A 26937-nucleotide genomic window follows, 5' to 3' on the forward strand; every position below is an offset into this window, starting at 1 on the left:
GCCAACCCCCACATCAGACGCATCCACTTCCACGACGAACTGACGGGCCGTGTCAGGTTGAGAGAGAATCGGTGCGTTGGTGAATCGCCTCTTCAAATCCAGGAACGCTCGGTCCGCCTCAGGGTTCCAACTGAAGGTCCTGGTACTGGAAGTCAGGGCAGTTAAAGGAGCGGCCACACGGCTGTAATCCCGGATGAATCTGCGATAGAAATTCGCAAACAGTTTGGCCGGGCGGCCAGCGCTAGGAAGAGTCTTGGTGGCTCCAAACTTATTCCATTTAAGAATGATGGAGGCCAAAGTGTTTTTGGGGACCTTCAATGCTGCAGAAATGTTTTGGTACCCTTCCACAGATCTGAGCCTCAACGCAATCCTGTCTTGGTGCTCTACGGACAATTCCTTCGACCTCATGGCTTGTTTTGCTCTGACAAGCAGTGTCAACTCTGGGACCTTATATAGACAGGTGTGTGCCTTTCCAAATCATGTCCAATCAATTGAATTCCAACAGGTGGACTCCAATCAAGTTGTACAAACATCTCAAGGATAATCAATAGAAACAGGATGCACCTGAGCTCAATTTCGAGTCTCATAGCAAAGGGTCTGAATACTTATGTAAATAAAGTATTAATGTTTATGTTTATTTTTAATACATTTGCAAAAATATCTAAACCTGTTTTACTTTGTCATTATGGGGTATTGTGTGTAGATTGATGAGGATTATTATTTTTTCATCAATTTTAGAAAATATAAACTGTGTTAGTGTGTTTGTTTATGAACACTAATTACCTGATTTACTAAGCCTTTAAGAGAAAAAGGAATAAGACATGTTGGTGCCTCTCCTTGTGCAGGAGGCTATCAGCGGTCGTCGTCACCGGCATTCTAGCTGCCACTGTTCCTTTTTCTATGTTTTTGTCTTGATTGTACACACCTGGTTCCCATCACGTTATGGTTATTTCCCTATTTAACCCTCTGGTTCCCTCATGGTTTTGTGCGTGATTGTTCTTTGTTTGGTGTTGTATATGTCATGAACCCTGCATCCTGAGTCGGTTCCTGCCTGTGTTGCCATTTTTCTGCTCGGAATCTCCAGGTTCCTGAGGGTTCGTGAACGCTCCCGGCCTGGTTGCCGGGCGACATTGCTAGGCGGGAGATCTCCCGATTAACCGCACCTGCATCTCATCAGCGGTCTGCACACCTGGTCCTGATCATCACCCTTCTTAAGCCCTGACCTGACATCCATTCCCTGCCGGATCGTTAGCCATGAACAGTATGTTTGTCAGTGTATCAGCCTTGGAGTTTCTAGCGTTAGTTTTGTTTTTTTGCACCTTGTTGGCTTGCCGTGTACTTACCTCCGTTTTGTTTCTATCTGCAGTCAATCTCCCGGAACCTTCACCCAACCCCTGCCTGGTTGTCGGCGGCTGCCGAGCCATTCTTGGATCTACCACTGCACCTCCACCAACTCATCTCCGCCGTCCGCTCTGTCCCCTGGACTATTCTACATCGTTTTTTTGAATCTGTTAAATAAAGACTCACCTTCGTTTCAACTCACCTTGTCCTGGTCTGCTTCTGGGTTCTGGCTTAGTAAACCGTGACAGAACGATCCGGCCAGAAATGAACCCAGCGGACCTGGACTCTGTTCGCCATGCCATTACCCATCAGGAGAAGATGTTGGGACAACATAGCACGGCGCTACAGGAGATAGCTTTGTCCGTTCTGAACTTTTCTACCAGTCTGACGAAGATCCAGGCTCAGCTCAGTTTGCCGGTGGAGAATCCACGACCGGTTTCACCCATCTCGCCTGCCGCTTCTGGAGCTGTGCCCTTCCGTGAGCCCAAGGTTCCGACGCCTGATAAATATGAGGGGGAGTTGGGAAGATGCCGTTCTTTCCTTATGCAGTGTGGATTAGTGTTCGATCTACAGCCCCACTCTTATGCCACAGACAAGGCTAGGATAGCCTTTGTCATTGAGTTGCTGCGTGGTCGAGCTCTGGAGTGGGCTTCAGCCGTTTGGGAACAACAGGACACCTGCATGGCCTCATACCAGGAGTTCACGGCCGAGATGAGGAAGCTATTTGACCATCCCGTCCGAGGTATGGACGCAGCTAGGCGCCTGTTTTCGCTTCGCCAAGGAACTCGCAGCGTTGCCGACTTCGTGATCGAGTTCAGGACTTTGGCTGTGGAGAGTGGGTGGAATGAGGAGTCTCTGCAAGCGGCCTTTTACCAGGGGCTGTCGGAGCAGCTCAAGGATGAGTTGATCTCCTATCCGGAGCCTAGTGACCTGGACAGCTTGGTAGCCTTGTCTATTCGGGTGGATAACCGAGTTCGAGAGAGAAGGAGGGAGAAGCAATGGGGCCCGTCCACTTGTTCCCGGCGGTCGTCAAACTGCTCGGCTCGCTAAGGTTGGGAGGACTTTTAGCGAGCCAGTTTCAACCTCTCAATACCTCTGTCAGACCCCGTTTCCCGGCTACCCTCATGAACAGGAATCAGAGTCTAGCGATTACCGCTTTCGTCGATTCAGGTGCCGATGGAAGCTTTATTGATGCCGAAGTGGTGGAACAGCTGGGGCTTTCCAAGGAGCGATTACCGGAAGCCATTGAAGCTACCACTCTGAACGGCAGTAGTCTGGCACGTATCACGATGAGGACTGAACCGGTTAAGATGCTGTTGTCAGGGAATCATTCTGAGGTGATCTCATTCTTCATTCTGCCTTCTTCCCATGTTCCTCTGGTCCTTGGATACCCCTGGCTGAAAGAACACAATCCCACGTTCGATTGGGTGACTGGCAAGGTAACTAGTTGGAGCCTTGAGTATCATGCTAACTGCCTCAAGACTGCCTGTTCCCATTCTGTTCCCAGTCAGGTGATTGAGGCTAGACCCCCAGATTTGTCCCTGGTTCCCGAGACATATCACGATTTGGGGGAAGTGTTCAGTAAGCAGAGGGCTCTGTCACTCCCTCCCCACCGACCATATGACTGTGCCATAAACCTGTTCCCTGGAGCTGTCTATCCCAAGGGACGGTTATACAGCATCTCACTCTGACAGCACTCCACCAATCAGGCCTTTATGGTAGTGGCCAGACGGAAGCCTCTCCTCAGTAAAAGGCACATGACAGCCAGCTTAGAGTTTGCCAAAAGGCACCTAAAGACTCTCAGACCGTGAGAAACAAGATTCTCTGATCTGATGAAACCAAGATTGAACTTTTTGGCCTGAATGCCAAGTGTCACGTCTGGAGGAAAAGTGGCACCATCCCTACGGTGAAGCATGGTGGTGGCAGCATCATGCTGTGGGGATGTTTTTCAGCGGCAGGGACTGGGAGACTAGTCAGGATTGAGTGAAAGATGATCGGAGAAAAGTACTGAGAGATCCTTGTTGAAAACCTGCAAAGGTTCACCTTCCAACAGGACAACGACCCTAAGCCCACAACCAAGACAACGCAGGAGTGGCTTCAGGACAAGTCTCTGAATGTCCTTGAGTTGCCCAGCCAGAGCCCGGACTTGAACCCGATCAAACTTATCTGGAGAGACCTGAAAATAGCTGTGCAGCGAAGCTCCCCATCCAACCTGACAGAGCTTGAGAAGATCCGCAGAGAAAAATGGGAGAAACTCCCCAAATACAGGTGTGCCAAGCTTGTAGCGTCTTACCCAAGAAGACTCTAGGCTGTAATCGCTGCCAAAGGTGATTCAACAAAGTACTGAGTAAAGGGTCTGAATACTTATGTAAATGTGATATTTCAGTTTTGTATGTGTCTAAACCTGTTTTTGCTTTGTCATTATGGGGTATTGATGAGGAAAAAACAACAATATAATCAATTTTAGAATAAGGCTGTAACGTAACAAAATGTGAAAAAGTCAAGGGGTCTGAATACTTTCCGAATGCGCTGTACATAGTAACAAACAGAGCAAGGTGTGCGCTGTCATGAACAGCGCCGGAGAAGATGGCTGCCGTTTTACAGCCCTCTAACCAATTGTACTATTATGTGTGTTTTTCCGCGTTATTTGTAATTTATTTTGTACATAATGTTTCTGCCATCGTCTCTTATAACCAAAAAGAGCTTCTGGATATCAGGACAGCGATTACTCACCTCGTATTGGACGAAGATTTTTTCTTCAACGAGGCGGCCGCGAAGGATATCATACAGACACCCGACAAGGCCCAAATCCCCGTCATTCGCGTGAGGAAGAGACGGAGATATCGTGGACGCAGATCGGGGTGCCTTGTAAGGATCCGACGGCGAGCGAGTAAACTGCCTCTTCCATCAATCCTATTAGCCAACGTTCAATCTTTTGAAAATAAAGTGGACGACTTAAGATTACGGTTATCCTACTAACGGGACATTAAAAACTGTAATATCTTATGTTTCACCGAGTCGTGGCTGAACGACGACAATGATAACATTCAGCTAGCAGGCTTTACGCTGCATCGGCAGGACAGAACGGCTGACTCCGGTAAGACAAGGGGTGGCGGTCTGTGTATATTTGTAAACAACAGCTGGTGCACAAAATCAAATACTAAGGAAGTCTCAAGGTTTTGCTCGCCTGAGGTAGAGTATCTTATGATAAGCTGTAGACCACACTATTTACCAAGAGAGTTTTCATCTATATTTTTCATAGCTGTCTATTTACCACCACAAACCAATGCTGGCATTAAGATTGCACTGAATGAGTTGTACAAGGCCATTAATCAACAGGAAAACGCTCATCCAGATGCAGCGCTCCTAGTGGCCGGGGACTTTAATGCAGGGAAACTTAAATCCGTTTTACCTCATTTCTACCAGCATGTTAAATGTGCAACCAGAGGGAAAAAAACTCTAGACCACCTTTACTCCATACACAGAGACGCATACAAAGCTCTCCCTCGCCCTCCATTTGGCAAATCTGACCATAACTCTATCCTCCTGATTCCTGCTTATAAGCAAAAACTAAAGCAGGAAGCACCAGTGACTCGGTTAATAAAAAAGTGGTCAGATGAGGCAGATGCTAAGCTACAGGACTGTTTTGCTAGCACAGACTGGAACATGTTCCGGGATTCTTCAGACAGCATTGAGGAGTACACCACATCAGTCACTGGCTTCATCAAGTGCATCGATGATGTCGTCCCCACAGTGACCGTACGTACATACCCCAACCAGAAGCCATGGATTACAGGAAACATCCGCACTGAGCTAAAGGGTAGAGCTGCCGCTTTCAAGGAACGGGACTCTAACCCGGACGCTTATAAGAAATCCCGCTATGACCTCCGACGAACCATCAAACAGGCAAAGAGTCAATACAGGTCTAAGATTGAATCGTACTACACTGGCTCTGACGCTCGTCGGATGTGGCAGGGCTTGAAAACTATTACAGACTACAAAGGGAAGCACAGCCGCGAGCTGCCCAGTGACACAAGCCTACCAGACGAGCTAAACCACTTCTATGCTCGATTCGAGGCAAGCAACACTGAAGCATGCATGAGAGCACCAGCTGTTCCGGATGACTATGTGATCACGCTCTCCGTAGCCGATGTGAGTAAGACTTTTAAGCAGGTCAACATTCACAAGGCCGCAGGGCCAGACGGATTACCAGGACGTGTACTCCGAGCATGTGCTGACCAACTGGCAAGTGTCTTCACTGACATTTTCAACATGTCCCTGACTGAGTCTGTAATACCAACATGTTTCAAGCAGACCACCATAGTCCCCGTGCCCAAGGACTCTAAGATAACCTGCCTAAATGACTACCGACCCGTAGCACTGACGTCTGTAGCCATGAAGTGCTTTGAAAGGCTGGTCATGGCTCACATCAACAACATTATCCCAGAAACCCTAGACCCACTCCAATTTGCATACCGCCCCAACAGATCCACAGATGATGCAATCTCTATTGCACTCCACACTGCCCTTTCCCACCTGGACAAGAGGAACACCTACGTGAGAATGCTATTCATTGACTACAGCTCAGCATTCAACACCATAGTGCCCTCTAAGCTCATCACTAAGCTAAGGATCCTGGGACTAAACACCTCCCTCTGCAACTGGATCCTGGACTTCCTGACGGGCCGCCCCCAGGTGGTAAGGGTAGGTAACAACACATCTGCCACACTGATCCTCAACACGGGGGCCCCTCAGGGGTGCGTGCTCAGTCCCCTCCTGTACTCTCTGTTCACCCATGACTGCATGGCCAGGCACGACTCCAACACCATCATTAAGTTTGCCGACGACACAACAGTGGTAGGCCTGATCACCGACAACGATGAGACAGCCTATAGGGAGGAGGTCAGAGATCTGGCCTTGTGGTGCCAGGACAACAACCTCTCCCTCAACGTGACCAAGACAAAGGAGATGATTGTGGACTACAGGAAAAAAAAGAGGACTGAGCACGCCCCCATTCTCATCGACGGGGCTGTAGTGGAACAGGTTGAGAGCTTCAAGTTCCTTGGTGTCCACATCACCAACGAACTATCATGGTCCAAACACACCAAGACAGTCGTGAAGAGGGCACGACAAAGCCTATTCCCCCTCAGGAGACTAAAAAGATTTGGCATGGGTCTTCAGATCCTCAAAAAATTCTACAGCTGCACCATCGAGAGCATCCTGACTGGTTGCATCACCGCCTGGTATGGCAACTGCTTGGCCTCCGACCGCAAGGCACTACAGAGGGTAGTGCGTACGGCCCAGTACATCACTGGGGCAAAGCTTCCTGCCATCCAGGACCTCTATACCAGGCGGTGTCAGAGGAAGGCCCTCAAAATTGTCAAAGACTCCAGCCACCCTAGTCATAGACTGTTCTCTCTGCTACCGCACGGCAAGCGGTACCGGAGTGCCAAGTCTAAGTCCAAAAGACTTCTCAACAGCTTCTACCCCCAAGCCATAAGACTCCTGAACAGCTAATCATGGCTACCCAGACTATTTGCACTGCCCCCCCACACCATCATTTTTACGCTGCTGCTACTCTGTTAAGTATTTATGCATAGTCACTTTTACTCTACCCACATGTACATATTACCTCAACTACCTCAACTAGCCGGTGCCCCCGCACATTGACTCTGCAACGGTACCCCCCCTGTATATATAGCCTCCCTACTGTCACTTTATTTTACTTCTGCTCTTTTTTTTCTCAACACTTTTTTTTGTTGTTGTTTTATTTTTACTTTTTTTGTTTAAAATAAATGCACTGTTGGTTAAGGGCTGTAAGTAAGCATTTCACTGTAATGTCTGCACCTGTTGTATTCGGCGCATGTGACCAATAAAATTTGATTTGATTTGATTTGATTCTGTACACACAGACAAGTGACTTTCTATACAACTACAGTCCTTCTGACAAACCACTCTACAGTCTGCTTAGATCACACCTCTTCACCGTCACACAGAAAAACAGAGAGAGAAAGATTCAAGAGAAATGTCAAAAGACTGTGAGAAAAAATAGTAGCAGTTGATAGCGTGTTTATATTCTGACCAACTTCTCCTTATGGTTGGCTACATGGTCTCACACTCGCTCCTTAGAGACCTGAATTGATGAGATCAGAGCTTGTGGTTTTATATCAGAATGTGCAGATGTTTGTTTTATGCTGCACCATGCACAGATAGATAGATAGATAGATAGATAGATAGATAGATAGATAGATAGATAGATAGATAGATAGATAGATAGATAGATAGATAGATAGATAGATAGATAGATAGATAGATAGATAGATAGATAGATAGATAGATAGATAGATAGATAGATAGATAGATAGATAGATAGATAGATAGATAGATAGATAGATAGATAGATAGATAGATAGATAGATTAGATAGATAGATAGATAGATAGATAGATAGATAGTGTAGGCCTCCCCTCAAACCTTTGCTCAGCTGTCAGGTGGCAAGCCTAGCCAGCTAACCTCAGTTTTTCCACAATGGAAATGGACATCTTCTGCCACCCCCTCAATTACGAGGAATAAGTTTACTTAGATACTGTCTACATAGATATGTTTGTTATTGTGTTGTTTATGGTTGTATTTCAATTTGTCTGTTTATGTGATGTGCCTGAGGGTTATTGTTCATGTACCGTATCGTGTTTTATTGTGTGTGTGTGTTTTGTGTGTGTGTGTGTGTGTGTTGTGTGGTTTGTGTGTGTGTGTGTGTGTGTGCATCAGAGGAAGAGCTGTGCGGAATTTATTACCACTGACCAGAGTTGGGAGGAGTTTCAAAGCTGTAACTGGGTAACTGAATTTCCAGGTTAAAGTGTAGAGTTTCATTTTGCTTCAAATCATTACATTTGTTGTTGTAGAGTGTAGAGTGAGACACTCTGCGTGAAGAAACAAGGTAAACATCTGGGGTTTCTTATCGCCCCCTTCCTGACAGGCCTGTAACTACTCCACATTCCTGTGGATCACAATATTGAAGCTAATATGGTCATTGGTCACATAGCAACAACATAACCCCTCAGTCTACTGGGTCTGCCCTCTTATTCCTTCTTCTCTCTATGTCATCATATTAGTACAGACATGGACCACTTTTGTATGGGTTCATATCAGTAGAAGTCAAATCTGAATGTGGTTTACAGAAGACTGACAGCACTATAGTGCATAGAGATTTTGTTAGAAAGTGTTGCTTTACATCAGGGTGTCAAACTCAATCAACAAAAGGGCCATATTGAAAAAAACACCAAGAATTCGTGGGCTATTATATTTGTTTTTACAAAAAAACATGCATAAAACTGCAACCCAAACTGTCTATTGTTTTATTAGAAAAAATATGGCGTTTTATAATGTCCACTTATGTACATAGGATGCTGTATATTGCATTTTAACATTTTAAAACAGAGATCAATAATACAGTGGGGAAAAAAAGTATTTAGTCAGCCACCAATTGTGCAAGTTCTCCCACTTAAAAAGATGAGAGAGGCCTGTAATTTTCATCATAGGTACACGTCAACTATGACAGACACATTGAGATTTTTTTTCTCCAGAAAATCACATTGTAGGATTTTTAATGAATTTATTTGCAAATTATGGTGGAAAATAAGTATTTGGTCACCTACAAACAAGCAAGATTTCTGGCTCTCACAGACCTGTAACTTCTTCTTTAAGAGGCTCCTCTGTCCTCCACTCGTTACCTGTATTAATGGCACCTGTTTGAACTTGTTATCAGTATAAAAGACACCTGTCCACAACCTCAAACAGTCACACTCCAAACTCCACTATGGCCAAGACCAAAGAGCTGTCAAAGGACACCAGAAACAAAATTGTAGACCTGCACCAGGCTGGGAAGACTGAACCTGCAATAGGTAAGCAGCTTGGTTTGAAGAAATCAACTGTGGGAGCAATTATTAGGAAATGGAAGACATACAAGACCAATGATCGCCAGGTCGCCAGGTCGCAGTTGTAAATGAGAACTTGTTCTCAACTGGCTTACCTGGTTAAATAAAGGTGAAATAAAAAAATACAAATAAAAAATGATAATCTCCCTTGGTCTTGGGCTCCACGCAAGATCTCACCCCGTGGGGTCAAAATGATCACAAGAACGGTGAGCAAAAATCCCAGAACCACACGGGGGTACCTAGTGAATGACCTGCAGAGAGTTGGAACCAAAGTAACAAAGCCTACCATCAGTAACACACTACGCCGCCAGGGACTCAAATCCTGCAGTTCAAGACGTGTCCCCCTGCTTAAGCCAGTACATGTCCAGGCCCGTCTGAAGTTTGCTAGAGTGCATTTGGATGGTCCAGAAGAGGATTGGGAGAATGTCATATGGTCAGATGAAACCAAAATATAACTTTTTGGTAAAAACTCAACTCGTCGTGTTTGGAGGACAAAGAATGCTGAGTTGCATCCAAAGAACACCATACCTACTGTGAAGCATGGGGGTGGAAACATCATGCTTTGGGGCTGTTTTTCTGCAAAGGGACCAGGACGACTGATCCGTGTAAAGGAAAGAATGAATGGGGCCATGTATCGTGAGATTTTGAGTGAAAACCTCCTTCCATCAGCAAGGGCATTGAAGATGAAACGTGGCTGGGTCTTTCAGCATGACAATGATCCCAAACACACCGCCCGGGCAACAAAGGAGTGGCTTCGTAAGAAGCATTTCAAGGTCCTGGAGTGGCCTAGCCAGTCTCCAGATCTCAACCCCATAGAAAATCTTTGGAGGGAGTTGAAAGTCCGTGTTGCCCAGCGACAGCCCCAAAACATCACTGCTCTAGAGGAGATCTGCATGGAGGAATGGGCCAAAATACCAGCAACAGTGTGTGAAAACCTTGTGAAGACTTACAGAAAACGTTTGACCTGTGTCATTGCCAACAAAGGGTATATAACAAAGTATTGAGAAACTTTTGTTATTGACCAAATACTTATTTTCCACCATCATTTGAAAATAAATTCATAAAAAATCCTACAATGTGATTTTCTGGAGAAAAAAAATTCTCATCTTTTTAAGTGGGAGAACTTTCACAATTGGTGGCTGACTAAATACTTTTTTTCCCCCACTGTAAGTCATCCTCATGTGTATATATAACAAAAAGTTTGAGTCTTTCTCTTTGTTTCAGACCTGCATCCTTCAGTGTCTCTCAGAATAAGACCCAACAGAACTCAACACTTTACATCAAAGTCTCTCTCACTAAGCTGTGAGGAGAAGTGAACTCTACTGGATGGAGACTGAAGAGATACAGAGAGAGAGGAGTGGAGTCAGGGTGTGGCTCTAACTGGGGATCAATAGCAGGGTCCACATGTACCATCAGGTCCACACTTGAAAAGGACAGTGGAGTGTACTGGTGTGAGTCTGCATCAGGAGAGTCCAGTAATGCTGTCAACATCACAGTGGATGGTATGTTGTCACGTTCGTTTAATGACGGGACAGACCAAGGCGCAGCGTGATATACGTACATGTTTATTAAACCAATAAACACTCGACAAAACAATAAACGAAACAAAACGTGAAGTCCAAGGTAGCACACACAACATACCTTACAAGGAACAAGATCCCACAACCCACTAGTGCCAATTGGCTGCCTAAGTATGATCCCCAATCAGAGACAACGAGCTACAGCTGCCTCTGATTGGGAACCACACCGGCCAACATAGATCTACACATAATAAATCAAAACATAGAAAACACCACAAAGAATACACACCCTGACTCAACATATAAGAGTCCCCTGAGTCAGGGCGTGACAGTACCCCCCCCCCCCCAAAGGTGCGGACTCCGACCGCACCAACCTGACATGACAGGGAAAGGTCCGGGTGGGCATTCCGCCTCGGAGACGGATCCGTCTCCGGGCGTGACGACCACAATCTCTCCTCCCCCCCATTACGCCCCTGGTCCGGTCTGGACCTCAGCGCGCTGCTTCCCCTCTCCTTCCTCCCACGATACACCAGACCCTGTCTGGACCCTGGTGTGAGAGACCCCGAACCTGGAGAGGGGCTGACGTCAGGCTCCGGACTGGAGCCGCTGACCGGAGCTGGACTGGGCACCGGTGGAGCGGACTGCTCTGGCTCCGGAGTGGAGCAGCTGACCAGTGCCGGACCAGGCACCGGTGGAACGGGCACGGGCCGTGCCGGACTGGACAAACGCACCACTGGTCTGGTGCGAGGCGCAGGCACGGGCCGGACCGGACTAGGAACACGCAACACTGGCTTGGTGCGAGGGGCAGGAACGGGCCGGGCCGGACTGGCGACGCGCACCACTGGCTTGGTGCGAGGAGCAGGAACAGGCCGGGCCGGACTGGCGACGCGCACCACTGGCTTGGTGCGAGGAGCAGGAACAGGCCGGGCCGGACTGGCGACGCGCACCACTGGCTTGGTGCGAGGAGCAGGAACAGGCCGGGCCGGACTGGCGACGCGCACCACTAGCTTGGTGCGAGGAGCAAGAACAGGCCGGGCCGGACTGGCGACGCGCACCACTGGCTTGGTGCGAGGAGCAGGAACAGGCCGGGCTGGCGACGCGCACCACTGGCTTGGTGCGAGGAGCAGGAACAGGCCGAGCCGGACTGGCGACGCGCACCACTAGCTTGGTGCGAGGAGCAGGAACAGGCCGGGCCGGACTGGCGACGCGCACCACTGGCTTTGTGTGAGGAGCAGGAACGGGCCGGACCAGACTGTGAAGGCGGACTGGAGGTCTGGAGCGGAGAGCTGGCACAACCCGTCCTGGCTGGCTGCCCACTTTCGCACTACACGTGCGGGGCGCTGGCACAGGACGCACTGGGCTGTGCATGCGCACTGGCGATACCGTTCGTAGAACTGGCGCATGTCACGTGAATTTTTATCTCTAATTCAACCTAAGCTTGAATCATTACCAGAGGTTGTAAAGCTCTGGTTTTAATCATCAATGATTCAAGGTCCACAATCCACAAGTAATTATCAGTAAATTTTATTTAAGGAGAGCTCTGCTCAAAAACACAAATATCCTGTTTTTTATACCCCTTGACAAACAAAGGCACTATGCTCCTCCCACCTTTAGGTGGCTTTCTTAAAACAGTTCCCGCCTTCTTCTTTACCCTTGAATGTTTAGTAATGTTATTGGGTTGACACTACATGATAATTCGAATATCGTATACACATTTCTACTGTATTTGGGGTGAAATCTTTTAGTCATTATTTTTAATACACAAATTAATCTATCAATCCACCCTTTTGACTAAATGGTTTCATCTTCAGGATAAATGTATTTACAAACATGTTTAATCTCAGAGATCAGTTCTATTTATCTACATCCAATCATAGGTCTTCTTTTTAGGATTTTCCCTATGACCTTCATACATCAGAACCAATAAACGTTTCATCCAATTGCGGTCTTTCAGGGTCAAAGTCGTCGTTATCCCCCAAGCCTGGAGGATCGTATTTCCCGCTCTCCTGGTCAGAGTCCGGAGTCGGTCCATCTCTTATCATTTGGTGAGATACTGCATTCACCAACGCCTTGCTCACCAATCCTCGGACACAGGGAACAAGACAACAACCACATAATACAAGAATTCCCATACAAACACTGACTGCCCCTAAGATGGTTGCTGCTATGGTTTTCCATTTACCAAACATGTTATCAAACCATCCTGTCCAAGATGTACTAATTCCTGAGTTTTCAGCCCATTCTTAGCACAGTTAATCCTGCAAGAGCTCTGGTCACCGTCCCCTCCGGTGCGGTGTTGTTAGGGATAAATGTGCAACAATGGCCCCCCACCATTTTACAGACTCCACCCCTTTCTGCCAGCAACATATCCAGAGCTAACCGATTTTCCCAGGTCATAAGTGAGGTGGCCGATAATTGCTCGGAGATCCCCTTTACTGCATCTCTAGTCTGGTTTATAAATCGTTGTTGGTTGTAATAGATATAATTAATCCAATCCACATTTTTGTTTATTGTCACCCACCAGAAAAATGTTGTGGTGAACCCCTCCCATATCTGATTCATAGCTTTGTATTCATCTGGAACACCCCTGGGGATGCCTATACCATCTATCCAAATGGGGCTATTTCCTTCCTGACCTATATTCCTTTTCCTTCTGATTCTTCTTCCTGTCACTGGTCTTTGATGACTAATTCTTACAGGCTGGACCAACAACACTGGTGCACAAGTACCCACCCATCCCTCTGGTAATGTCTGCCGAATACTCCCTTTTTTTGTGCATGCCCACCACACATCAGTCAGAGGGATGGTTAGGTTCCTAATTTTTTTCCTTCCTTCCTTATCTAAGTCAGTCACATTAATTATCTCCTTATAGCCATCAAAATCACCCAAGTTACGGGTGCCATTTCTATGTCTGTAACACTGGTATTCGCCAGGAGTTAAAGTGAATCTAGGTGGGCTGGCCGAGGATGTCAATTTTGCCAGCCCAATCCCTGTGCAATTGGGCTCTTTTTGATTGGACCCCAGGTCTAATACACAGGGAAACATTGCCTTTGGCATTGGGGCGGTCAACATTGTCGGTCGCCCAATGGAGCATGCATAACAATTGGTCTCCCCCAAGGCCCTAGCGGTGTATTTCATCCACTTTAACCAGAGATTCTCATCAGGGACCCCCTCCACTTCCCCATTTTTCCATTCCTGGAGGAGAAAATCTTTCATAGTGGACGGGTTAGTCAAATTGACTCCGTCATCCCTTGACTGATTTACTCAGTCTATTGTCATTAATGGATTAATGCCAGTACCTGCTCCCTCTATATCTTTTGACTCCATTAAATATAATCTTAGACAAGTATCCCGTCCGTATAGGTCCGTGCAAGCCCAGTAAGTTCTTTTCATGTCCTCTTTAGTGACCTTTACTATCGTTACTACCATCTCCGTGGGGATGTCGTTATACCTTCTTATCCTCCATCTGGACGTCCATATCTCCTTCCCCCAGTATGTCTAAATACCTGAGCCCAGGAACAATCCGCTGAGGGGGCTGAACATAAATACAACGGGATCTTATAATCCCATGTTGCTTGCTTATCCGCTCTGATAAGATCCCTAATCATAATTTTGAATCTTACTCCCCACCCTTCTCTGACTCCTATTTTGTAGATCACTCGCCCTTGATGGTCAGTATGTCGGGTCGCTTTCCCTTTATTTCTTAATAATGGTAAGGCCATAGCGTAATTGGTGCGAGGTGGTGGTGGATTTTGACCTACCACGACTATTGCCGAGACTATGATGCAGCTCAGGGTCACCCATATTCCCAAAAACCGCCAACCCTCTCCTGTCTTGAGTCCTTCTGCTCGGTACCACCCCATACTCACACCCTAGGAACACACTACAGTGATGATAGGTCTGGGTAGGAGATCTTCGTTGACAGAGGTGACCACCGCACCCTGTGGCGCAGTTCCGCTCGTCAACTCTGCGTGTGCTAAGCGGTGCTTGTATGTGGTCCTACCTTCTTGCAGTGGGTAACATGGACCCAGGTTCCTCTCTCTGCTATTCTAATGGCAAAGGCGGTGACCAATAGAACCTGGTAGGGGCCTTCCCAACGGGGCTGCTTCCAGTCTTTCTTCTTTAGGGATTGTATCCACACCCAGTCTCCGGGTTGGATAGAGTGGGTTACCCTCTCCTTTAGTTCTCCTGTGGGACACAGAATCTTTGACATACGTGTTTGGTTAATGAACAGTCTTCTCATATGTCCCGCCAATGTCCCTTCTACTTCTGTATCTGCCTCCTCTAGTCTGCCTAACTCGGTCATTCTATATGGTCTCCCAAACACTTTTTCAAAGGGGGATAACCCATCTTTATCCGGTGTTACCCTTATCGTCATTAATACTATTGGTAGACATTGTACCCAATTTCTTCCTGTACTCATGTGCGTTTTTCTTAAACGTGATTTAATCGTCGAATTAGTGCGTTCAATCAAACCTGCTGATTCCGGATGATATGAACAATGTTTTTTCATATGAATATGTAACTTCTGTCCAATATTATCTATTACCTGGTTGGAGAAGTGAGACCCATTGTCGGAATAAATAGTTTCTGGCAATCCGAACCGAGGGATTATTTCCTGACATAAAGCTTTAGCTACTGTGAATGCATCAGCGGAGGAGGTTGGAAAGACTTCTACCCATTTGGTATACTTGTCTATCACAGTCAAACACTATTTTTTCCCTTCACTTCTTGTAAGTTCTATAAAATCAATTTCCAACTGTTGGAATGGATATCTGGCCTGGGGAAATTCCCCTTTTGGTGCTCTCTGCTTTCCTTGATGATTACTTTGTGCACATATAACACACCTAGAACAAATTTTTTTAAAGTAATTTGTTATCCCGTACGCTACAAAGTGCTTTCTAATTATTTCCACCATTCCCCCGGTTGATACGTGACTTTGTCCATGTATCAAAATTGCTGCATATCTAAACAGAGATTTTGGTAATATAGGTAAATTACCTTGATGCCACATTTCCCCCTTCTTGACTGCTCCCATTTTCTCCCATCTACTCACTTCCTTCATCTGTGCTCTTAACTGGCTGTCTATCAGTAATGCTTTATCAATGTCTACCTCCTCTTTTAGATGTAAGTATGTGGGTGATTGTGGTTTGACACCTGCCTTTTTCGCTTCCTCATCTGCCTTTCTGTTGCCGTTGCTTATGCTATCTACACCTTTAGTGTGAGCATCATATTTACATATAGCTAACTTCTCTGGTAGGAGTATAGCATCTAAAAGATTCAAAATTAACTGGGCATGTGTAATGGTTTTGCCAGAAGTGGTTACCATTCCCCTGTTTCTCCATTGTGCAGCAAATACGTGTACTGTATTAAATGCATAGGCACTATCGGTGTAATAATAATTAATTAGTCATTTAGCAGACGCTCTTATCCAGAGCGACTTACAGGAGCAATTAGGGTTAAGCGCCTTGCTCAAGGGCACATCGACAGATTTTTCACCTAGTCGGCTCGGGGATTAGAACCAGCGACCTTTCGGTTACTGGCACAACGCTCTTAACCACTAAGCTACCTGCCGCCCCGTTAGGTAAATAGTAACCTTTTTCCCTTTACCCAAATGACATGCCCGAGTGAGAGCCACTATCTCTGCCTGTTGTGCAGAATAATTTCTAGGTAATGATTCAGCTTCCAAGACGTCAGTCTCTGTTACAACTGCATATCCTGTAGAATTCATACCATCAGGGTTTTTTCTAGATGAACCATCAACAAACATAGTCACTTCCCCATCCACTAAGGCTAGGTCTTTTAAGTCAGGTCTTGGCAACACAAGTTTCTCAGTTTCAGTTATACAATCATGTGGGCTGCCATCTGTCGCAATAGGAACTAGAGTAGAGGGGTTTAGAGTTGTACACCGTTCAATGGTCAAATTAGGCATATTTAACAGGATTATCATACAAGATAAATGTCTAGCAGGTGACATATAGGCCATTTTATGCTCCAACAACAGTATGGATACTGCATGCGGAACCTTTAGTGTTAAATCGTGGTACAAAACTATTGATGCCGAATCTTGCACTGCCTGAGCTGCAGCTACCACATATTGTAAACATAGTGGCATTGCTTGTGCTACCTGGTCTAATTTAGATGAATAATATGCAATGGGTTTGTTCTTATCCCCATGTTTTTGAGTCAAAACCGATGTCATATATCCCTCCCTACAATCTACCGCCTGGGTAAAAGGCCTGTCATATCTAGGAAAAGCTAAGGCTGTTTGGGAAGTGAGCAACTTTTTTATCTCTATAAATTGTTCCTCCGCCCCAGAGTTCCAAATGATTTTACCATGGGCTGCCATTGCCTTCCCATAGATAAGATCACTTAACTTCCCAGTATGCAGTGCATAATGTGGTACCCAAGCCCTACAGTAATTTATCATCCCCAAAAAGCTCATCATTTGTTTTTTGTTCAATGGTTTTGGCGCTTCAAGTATAGCAGTTTTCCTGGATGAGTTTAACATTCGTCCTTCCTGAGTTATAGCGTGTCCTAGGTAAATCACCTCGCTCTGCCAAAGTTGAAGTTTCTTTTTGCTCACTTTGTGTCCCTGTTCTGCCAGGAAGGTTAACAATTTGATTGTATCCCTCTTACATCCCTCCTGAGTGGGATTAGCCAATAGAATATCATCTACATAAACTAACATTTGGCTTCCCTCCTGAGGTTCAAACTTTCCCAAATTCCTAGTTATAGCCTGGGCAAAGATTGTAGGACTTTCCGAGTAGCCCTGAGGCATCCTAGCGTATGTCCATTTTCTTCCCTGAAAAGTAAAGCCAAACCACCCCTGACTATCCGGATGAACTGGGATACTAAAGAAAGCATTAGCTAAATCTATCACTGTAAAATAGGAGTTTTCTGGTTTCAATTGGTTCAGCAATGTATGTGGGTCTGGTACACATGGAGCTCTGGGAATGATATTTCTATTAACCCCCTGCAAGTCCATTACCATCCTCCAGTCGGCGCTAGGTGCCGCCTTTTTAACAGGAAATACTGGAGAGTTACATTGTGCCTCGTCTCCAGGACTTATCACCCCTCCCTTAAGTAAATGCTCAAATGTAGGTGTTATCCCTTTTATTGCTTCTGGTTTCATAGGGTATTGCTTTTGGTATGGTCTATGATCGGATCAAGGAATCACTTGTACTGGAGCAACCCCCTTAATTAGTCCCACATCGGCTGGTCCTTGTGACCATAATTTGAATGGAATTGCTGCTAACTCATCCTCCTGTTCCTGAGTTAAGAAAATCTCTTCCTGTCATCCGTTAAAATTTGTCTCCAGGTGGACTCCAGGCTGGGTTTTTGCTCTCCAATTCAATTTTCTTCTATATCTCCCAGTGGAGTGGCTATACTGATCCCCATTTGGTGTATTTTGCCAGTCAGTGATGTTTTTCCCCTGTTTTATCCATTTACCTAGTGATAACCATTCCTCTGAAGGTTCTTTCACTAGGGAAACATGGGGGCTCCACCTTTCTCTGTACAGTCTCTGGCTTTGTGGTCCTAACTCCACCTCTACAGCTGCCCGTTTTTTATCATAGTGAACCCATTTTAACCCAATTGTTTTTTCTATGGTTTTTAACAATTCTTCCTCATAATCTGGGTTAGGACCTGGGTGCTCATTACACCATAATGTACAGTGTAAGTCATCTACCGTCATCTTGGTTGATCCAATCACTAACTCATTACTCAGGTCCATTAGTGATTTCGGTATGTCTGTGAGTCCCCCTCTTAGCAGATCCTGGCTATACCAATAGCATGGTTTTCCCTCCCCGCTCAATACCATATTATCTCTTACGACATATGCCTTCATACCCCTTAGCGTTGGCTTTACAGCTACGTTTAACTGAGTCATGGCATCCCTTCCTAGCAAATTGACCGGACACAGGCTTGATACAAGTACAGGTATGCATACCTCTCCCCCTGAATCTTCATGTTTTAAAGTCACCGGGGCCGATAATCGCTCTATAAATTGATGGCCCGAGGCCGAGCGTACCATGATTTTTTCCCCATTAATTCTAATTCCTTTGGGCATGTCGGCTACACAGATCGCTGTGCGACATGCCCCTGTGTCACACAAGAATTTAATATTTTTTCCCAATATTGTTAAGGTGAGGTATGGTTTCTGTTCTTGCTGCAGAGCCAACTCAATCGTTTCCAATTCAAACACTTCACACCCCGTATCAATGGTATCCTCTGACCCCTCTCCTTCACTATCTGTCTTAGTATCTTCCCCTTGCTCTAGTCATGCCTCATCTTCCTCTTCCTCCCTACCGGAACTGGGTGGTGGGTGTTTGTAGGCCCTTTCTCTTTCCCCCCCCCCTATTATTTTGCTTGCCTCTTCTTTTATTGCTGCAGCCGCGATAGTTATGACCTGGCTCGTTACAGTATTTACACGGCCCCTCACACTCCCTTACAAAGTGTCCTTCTTTGTCACAGTTAAAGCACCTACTTCCTTTCCCATAGGGCAGGAAAGAGCGAAGCCTCGCTCCCCCCTCTTCTGGAGTTCTATTTCTCCCAGCTATCTCCCCCAGAGTAGCAATTAAATACTCTGCTCCCTTTTGTTCCCTTTTTACTCTATCCTGTCTACTATTCTGCTCATGATGGATTGCATATCTCCTGACCTCGGCTAACGATGTAGTTCCCCATCCCACTAAAGTTCTCTTAATATTCCTGCTTATTTCTGGTCTCATTCCACTAAGGAATGCTATTTTTAACTGTTGATGGTACGGAGTATCATCACCTTGCCCTTGGGGAGGCTCAGGTATCCCACTATTTGCGTTAAATACATTTCTCAGTCTCTCTAAGTATTGGTTGATGGTCTCACTGTCTTCCTGTTTACGTTCATGTACTTTGGAGAAGTCAGCATGTCGATGGTAATATTCCCTTAAATTATTACACAATTCAGTTATTTTCCCAACATATTGCCCATCATCTGCCCATGGTAGGACTGCTCCATTGGCATCCCCTGCAACCCACTGCCCCCGAACAGCTGCCCAATCTTTCCCAAGTAGGGTTCTGACTGCCCTTTCAATTTCCCCTGTGTTTAGCTTAAAGCTTGACGCTAGACTCTCCAAATCCCTCCTGAACCCCTCTATTCCTGTTTTAGGGTGCACTACACCCTCTATAGCTCTCACTACATCCCGCTGTGTCCATGCCCTATATACATCCAGTGTGTCTGGTGCATGCTCCTCCCCAGCCCTTGGGTTCGGCAAGGCTATCAAAGGGTACTGGTCATCCCCTGTGTTATCATCTACCCACTCTTTCTTGCCTGGCTTATTGTAGTTTTCTAATCTTTTTAACTCCCTGTTCTTAAACTCTCTGTGTTTACTTTCTCTAGCTTTCCCTGCCTCTTTCTCCCTATCCAATTCTATTCTTAACCTGACTACCTCCTGTTGTAAAACTTCCCCCTCTTTGTTCTCTTCACTGGCCTCTTTACTCTGCCCCCCCTCTTCCCGCCCTTCCAACATTCCGGCTTGGCCGTCATATGGTGGGGGAAGGACGGGGATCACCCCTAATCTTCTTTTACACATGACAACGGTGTCATCTGGGCTTTCTTTCCATGCTTGCTCTACCAACTCTGGATATAACCTCTCTGCTCTTTGCTGTGGGGGAGGTCCTGAAACTTCATTTTTTCTGTATATCCCTTTCTCTCTCCATCTCTAACTTCTTCCTCTTTTCTCCTTCCTCTCTCCTTCGCGCTTCAAAAAGCCATACCCTCGCTGTCTCTAGCCCCTCCGCTTGCTGTTTTTTAACATTTGCTCCACAGTTGATATGCATTTGCGTAATCATATTTTCTAACTTTGCAACATCGAGATGCCCAATAAATCCATACCTCTTCTCCCAAATGGACCCATAAAACATATTTCTCCGATCCCTCCCTAACATATATCTTTCATCTCCCGTTAATTCTCGGACTTGTTTAGAAGATGTCTTTCCCATCGTGGATTCAATAAGAAATCCCTCCCCCCCTTTTTGTTTTTTAAATAATTCACTCCCAAATTATTTCCGTAGGAGCCAATCTCTTAGTGCGCCTCTTGCTTTTGTAATTAACCCTTTAAAATTATTTAACCCCTAACCCAGAGTTTCTATTTAAAACTCCGGTTTCATGAAAAGAGTAAGTTACCCAATTTTCCTCACGCGACTTATTTTTTCCCTCCACCCCTGAAATAATGATCACGTCTCCCGAGGGATTAAGTCTCACACATATACGACCTTATCATCTGTTAAATTTGTTTGCAAAGTTCTAGCAAATGCCCAGTCGCATATAGAACTCCTGACACATCCCTCTCACACGATGATAATTATTTCCCTGTTTATACTGTCATACTGCAATTCGTACAATGACAATATTAAGTAGTTTACATTTGTGATTGCAATTCACTTTCATGTCATTTCGGACTAGTTTTTCTGTAATAGCTATTTACCTCTAGGATCAATTGCGGAACCTTCCTGTCGTAATAATTATTACCTTCTTTGAGATTTTGGTAACCTGTCTGCCCTTCACAAGAATCCCTATTCTTATACAAGTTCAAATCATTTCACCAAATCCATGAATAAAATTACTGACCTTTCCCTTGTAGTTTGGATTTAAATAATTTTTCAAACTCGTTAACGTCTTTATCGTTCATAAAGAGTAATCACCGGCCTGTTTATTAACCTTAACGTCGAAGGACAGGACTCTCTCACGGATGCGATCACCCGGCCGTGCACGGATTTCGGTGTCTCTAGAACGATAAAGATGTATTAAGATCCGGCTCGAAGGACCAATCTGTCACGTGAATTTTTATCTCTAATTCAACCTAAGCTTGAATCATTACCAGAGGTTGTAAAGCTCTGGTTTTAATCATCAATGAGTCAAGGTCCACAATCCACAAGTAATTATCAGTAAATTTTATTTAAGGAGAGCTCTGCTCAAAAACACAAATATCCTGTTTTTTATACCCCTTGACAAACAAAGGCACTATGCTCCTCCCACCTTTAGGTGGCTTTCTTAAAACTGTTCCCGCCTTCTTCTTTACCCTTGAATGTTTAGTAATGTTATTGGGTTGACACTACATGATAATTCGAATATCGTATACACATTTCTACTGTATTTGGGGTGAAATCTTTTAGTCATTATTTTTAATACACAAATTCATCTATCAGCGCAGGATATGCGGGACCGAGGAGGCGTACTGGAGACCAGGAGCGTTGAGCCGGCACACCCCGTCCTGGCTGGATGCCCATCTTCGCACGGCACGTGCGTGGTGCAAGCACAGGACGTACAGGACTGTGCCGGCGCACTGGCGACACAGTACGTAGCTTGCCCAGTCATACGCTTCCTCGCGTGAGTACGGGGAGTTGGCTCTGCTCTAACCCTAGGCTCCACCAACCACCCTGTGTGCCCCCCCAAATTTTTTTTCTTGGGGCTGCTTCTCGGGCTTCCTCCTCGACCGGCCTCCTCCGTGTTGCCGTTGCTCCTCTCCTGCCTGGGCATCTACCTTAGCCCATGGTCCTTTCCCCGCGAATATCTCCTCCCATGACCACAAATTGGCCACCTGTGACATGGCCATCCGCTCCGCCTGAACACGCCATCCGCTCCGCTTGGTCCTCGTTTGGTGGGATCTTCTGTCACGTTCGTTTAATGACGGGACAGACCAAGGTGCAGCGTGATATACGTACATGTTTATTAAACCAATAAACACTCGACAAAACAATAAACGAAATGAAACGTGAAGTCCAAGGTAGCACACACAACATACCTTACAAGGAACAAGATCCCACAACCCACTAGTGCCAATAGGCTGCCTAAGTATGATCCCCCAATCAGAGACAACGAGCTACAGCTGCCTCTGATTGGGAACCACACTGGCCAACATAGATCTACACATAATAGATCAAAACATAGAAAACAGCACAAAGAATATACACACCCTGACTCATCATATAAGAGTCCCCTGAGTCAGGGCGTGACATACGTCTATTGTACAACATTCACTAACCTTTTTTACATTTCAATGTATGATAATGATGTTCAATTCTGAAACTGAATGAATGTATCTCATATAAAATGCAAGCTCATAAGACGTTAATATATTGTGAGTGATTACTCCTGATTTACAGTTTTATTTATATATTATGTTACACAGCTGGTGCTGTGATCCTGGAGAGCCCTGCCTATCCCATGACTGAGGGAGACTCTGTGACTCTGCTCTGTACAAATATATATCAAGAAACAAACCCAAACCCCAAGGTTGATTTCTACAAAGATGGAGAACTCATCAGGAATGAGACCACAGGAGGGATGACCATCCCTGCAGTATCCAAGTCAGATGAAGGCTTCTATAAGTGTAAATCTAATGAAGGAAAATCACCAGAGAGCTGGGTGACAGTGAGAGGTGAGAAGAGCAGTGTGTGTGTGTGTGTGTGTGTGTGTGTGTGTGTGTGTGTGTGTGTGTGTGTGTGTGTGTGTGTGTGTGTGTGTGTGTGTGTGTGTGTGTGTGTGTGTGTGTGTGTGTGTTGATGGTAAAACATATGTTTTGATAGTCCCTCCAGGTTCGGTTGTCTCCATCTCTCTGCTGTCCAGGCTGCTGTGTGGTCTACTGGTGGTGTCTCCCTTTCTACTGGTGTCTATCATGCTGATGGTGAAATGCTGCAGGGCTCAAGGTGACCACTTTATTTCAGTGTGTATCTACAAGACGCTTATCCAGCTTGATATTCTCCTTCTTTATGTCATGCTCTTGTATTACTGTTATCAAGTAATGTTGACTCAAATTGTTCATTTCAAATGTAAATAGACAAAGTGCCCAGTGGCAGCTATTTCTGTTAAATGTCTTCTATGGAAATGTTCTTCCCCCAGAAAAGACAAACTAACATTATCATTACTTCTGAAGGATTACATTTTAGTGCTGTGCAGTTGAACGAGCAGTTGAATCAGTTTAACTCTAATGCTACTCTCCGTCCGTTATCTATCTATCTATCTATCTATCTATCTATCTATCTATCTATCTATCTATCTATCTATCTATCTATCTATCTATCTATCTATCTATCTATCTATCTATCTATCTATCTATCTATCTATCTATCTATCTATCTATCTATCTATCTATCTATCTATCTATCTATCTATCTATCTATCTATCTATCTATCTATCTATCTATCTATCTATCTATCTATCTATCTATCTATCTATCTATCTATCTATCTATCTAATATAATATGAATAGACTATAAACCGCTACTCTTTTTTTCTCAGACTTTTTACATTCCTCTTGAATCTTTCTCTCTCAGTTTTTCTGTGTGACTGTGAAGAGGTGTGATCTAAGCAGACTGTCATCATATAGGAAGTAGAGGGGTTTGTCAGAAGGACTATAGTTCTAGAGAAAGTCACTTGTCTGTGGGTACAGAATGGAGAGCACCTTGCTCTGTTTGCTACTAGGTAAGTACTGAGTTAGTGTGTGTGTGTATGAACACTAATTACCTGATTTACTAAGCCCTTAAGGTAAGAAGGAATAAGACATTAATGGAAATGAAGACAGTTTCAAGCTTTATCTTAGTTTTTTTGTATCCCTTATTGAGAAAACATTAGTAAACGGCACTAAAAGGAAATTGCAGCAAAATATGGTGTAGATATGGAGTAAGACTGTGACCATACTACATTGATGTTGCATCACGGTGAGAACCTGAGCTTATAGAGATGATGCCATGCAGACATGGTTAGTGTGGTGGTGTGCATTTAGCCAGGTCATACCTCAGGAACTAAAGAGTGATGTTCACTCAGTGGATGCAAAATGTGCTGTCAATGACAATGAATACAAAATGCAATATTTGTTGGATGTGTTGTAGTATCAAGTTGTGTTTATTGTAAATGGTTGAGGGTTCCTTCGCTACAGTTATAGTAAACTGTGTGAAGAGATGAATGAGTGGTGTTTTGGTGTTTTTGGTCTCTGTACTCTCACTGTGTGCAGAACATGGGAAGTCAGTGGCCATTTATAGCTGCAGTCTGTAATTCAAACTACCTTAAAATGGCCAACCTGTCACTTGTTGTGGTATACGGCTTGAGGGAAGGGGCTAAGGAAATTAATTCATCTACATTGTTCACAATAATTGTCATAAAATAAACATATATTTTGGGTTATGATGGAATAAGACTTGAATTGCTGTGATTCATTTAGTAGTGTAGAAATCTATGTAGAAAACGCAGATTGCATCTTTAAAATAAAGCACAGAATGGATTTGGTAAACAGTAACATGAATATGGAATGTTGTTATTTATTTCAAAACTAATATTGGAGCAATGTGACTTTCTTTGTTGTAGTGCTGAGTACACACATCTACTCTGGTCACTCTGAAGATGATGATGGTAGATATTTGTACACTTGATCAAGCCTTCATCTCTTAATGCTTCATTATATTTCTTTGTGATGTTTAAAGCTGCTTTTGGATAGACATACAGTGGGGAAAAAAAGTATTTAGTCAGCCACCAATTGTGCAAGTTCTCCCACTTAAAAAGATGAGAGAGGCCTGTTATTTTCATCATAGGTACACGTCAACTATGACAGACAAATTGAGGAAAAAAAATCCAGAAAATCACATTGTAGGATTTTTAATGAATTTATTTGCAAATTATGGTGGAAAATAAGTATTTGGTCACCTACAAACAAGCAAGATTTCTGGCTCTCACAGACCTGTAACTTCTTCTTTAAGAGGCTCCTCTGTCCTCCACTCGTTATCTGTATTAATGGCACCTGTTTGAACTTGTTATCAGTATAAAAGACACCTGTCCACAACCTCAAACAGTCACACTCCAAACTCCACTATGGCCAAGACCAAAGAGCTGTCAAAGGACACCAGAAACAAAATTGTAGACCAGCACCAGGCTGGGAAGACTGAATCTGCAATAGGTAAGCAGCTTGGTTTGAAGAAATCAACTGTGGGAGCAATTATTAGGAAATGGAAGACATACAAGACCACTGATAATCTCCCTCGATCTGGGGCTCCATGCAAGATCTCACCCCGTGGGGTCAAAATGATCACAAGAACGGTGAGCAAAAATCCCAGAACCACACGGGGGGACCTCGTGAATGACCTGCAGAGAGCTGGGACCAAAGTAACAAAGCCTACCATCAGTAACACACTACGCCGCCAGGGACTCAAATCCTGCAGTGCAAGACGTGTCCCCCTGCTTAAGCCAGTACATGTCCAGGCCCGTCTGAAGTTTGCTAGAGTGCATTTGGATGATCCAGAAGAGGATTGAGAGAATGTCATATGGTCAGATGAAACCAAAATATAACTTTTTGGTAAAAACTCAACTCGTCGTGTTTGGAGGACAAAGAATACTGAGTTGCATCCAAAGAACACCATACCTACTGTGAAGCATGGGGGTGGAAACATCATGCTTTGGGGCTGTTTTTCTGCAAAGGGACCAGGACGACTGATCCGTGTAAAGGAAAGAATGAATGGGGCCATGTATCGTGAGATTTTGAGTGAAAACCTCCTTCCATCAGCAAGGGCATTGAAGATGAAACGTGGCTGGGTCTTTCAGCATGACAATGATCCCAAACACACCGCCCGGGCAACGAAGGAGTGGCTTCGTAAGAAGCATTTCAAGGTCCTGGAGTGGCCTAGCCAGTCTCCAGATCTCAACCCCATAGAAAATCTTTGGAGGGAGTTGAAAGTCCGTGTTGCCCAGCGACAGCCCCAAAACATCACTGCTCTAGAGGAGATCTGCATGGAGGAATGGGCCAAAATACCAGCAACAGTGTGTGAAAACCTTGTGAAGACTTACAGAAAACGTTTGACCTGTGTCATTGCCAACAAAGGGTATATAACAAAGTATTGAGAAACTTTTGTTATTGACCAAATACTTATTTTCCACCATAATTTTTAAATAAATTCATTAAAAATCCTACAATGTGATTTTCTGGAATTTTTTTCCTCATTTTGTCTGTCATAGTTGACGTGTACCTATGATGAAAATTACAGGCCTCTCTCATCTTTTTAAGTGGGAGAACTTGCACAATTGGTGGCTGACTAAATACTTTTTTTCCCCACTGTATGTTGTGTTTTGAGTGTCTCAAAATAACATTTGTAAAGCAATTTTATCATGCTGGTTTTATTTT

General features: G+C 44.8%; 1 pseudogene across 1 annotated transcript in view; it reads left to right on the top strand.

Moving 5' to 3' along the window:
- Window positions 1-26937, top strand: part of LOC311132542 — a 107608-nt pseudogene that overhangs the window by 79057 nt on the left and 1614 nt on the right. The gene's annotated exons all lie outside the window — the stretch shown is intronic.

Source organism: Coregonus lavaretus, assembly GCF_964263955.1.
Source record: "Coregonus lavaretus genome assembly, chromosome: 7".
In the NCBI taxonomy this organism is placed as follows: Eukaryota; Metazoa; Chordata; class Actinopteri; order Salmoniformes; family Salmonidae; genus Coregonus; species Coregonus lavaretus.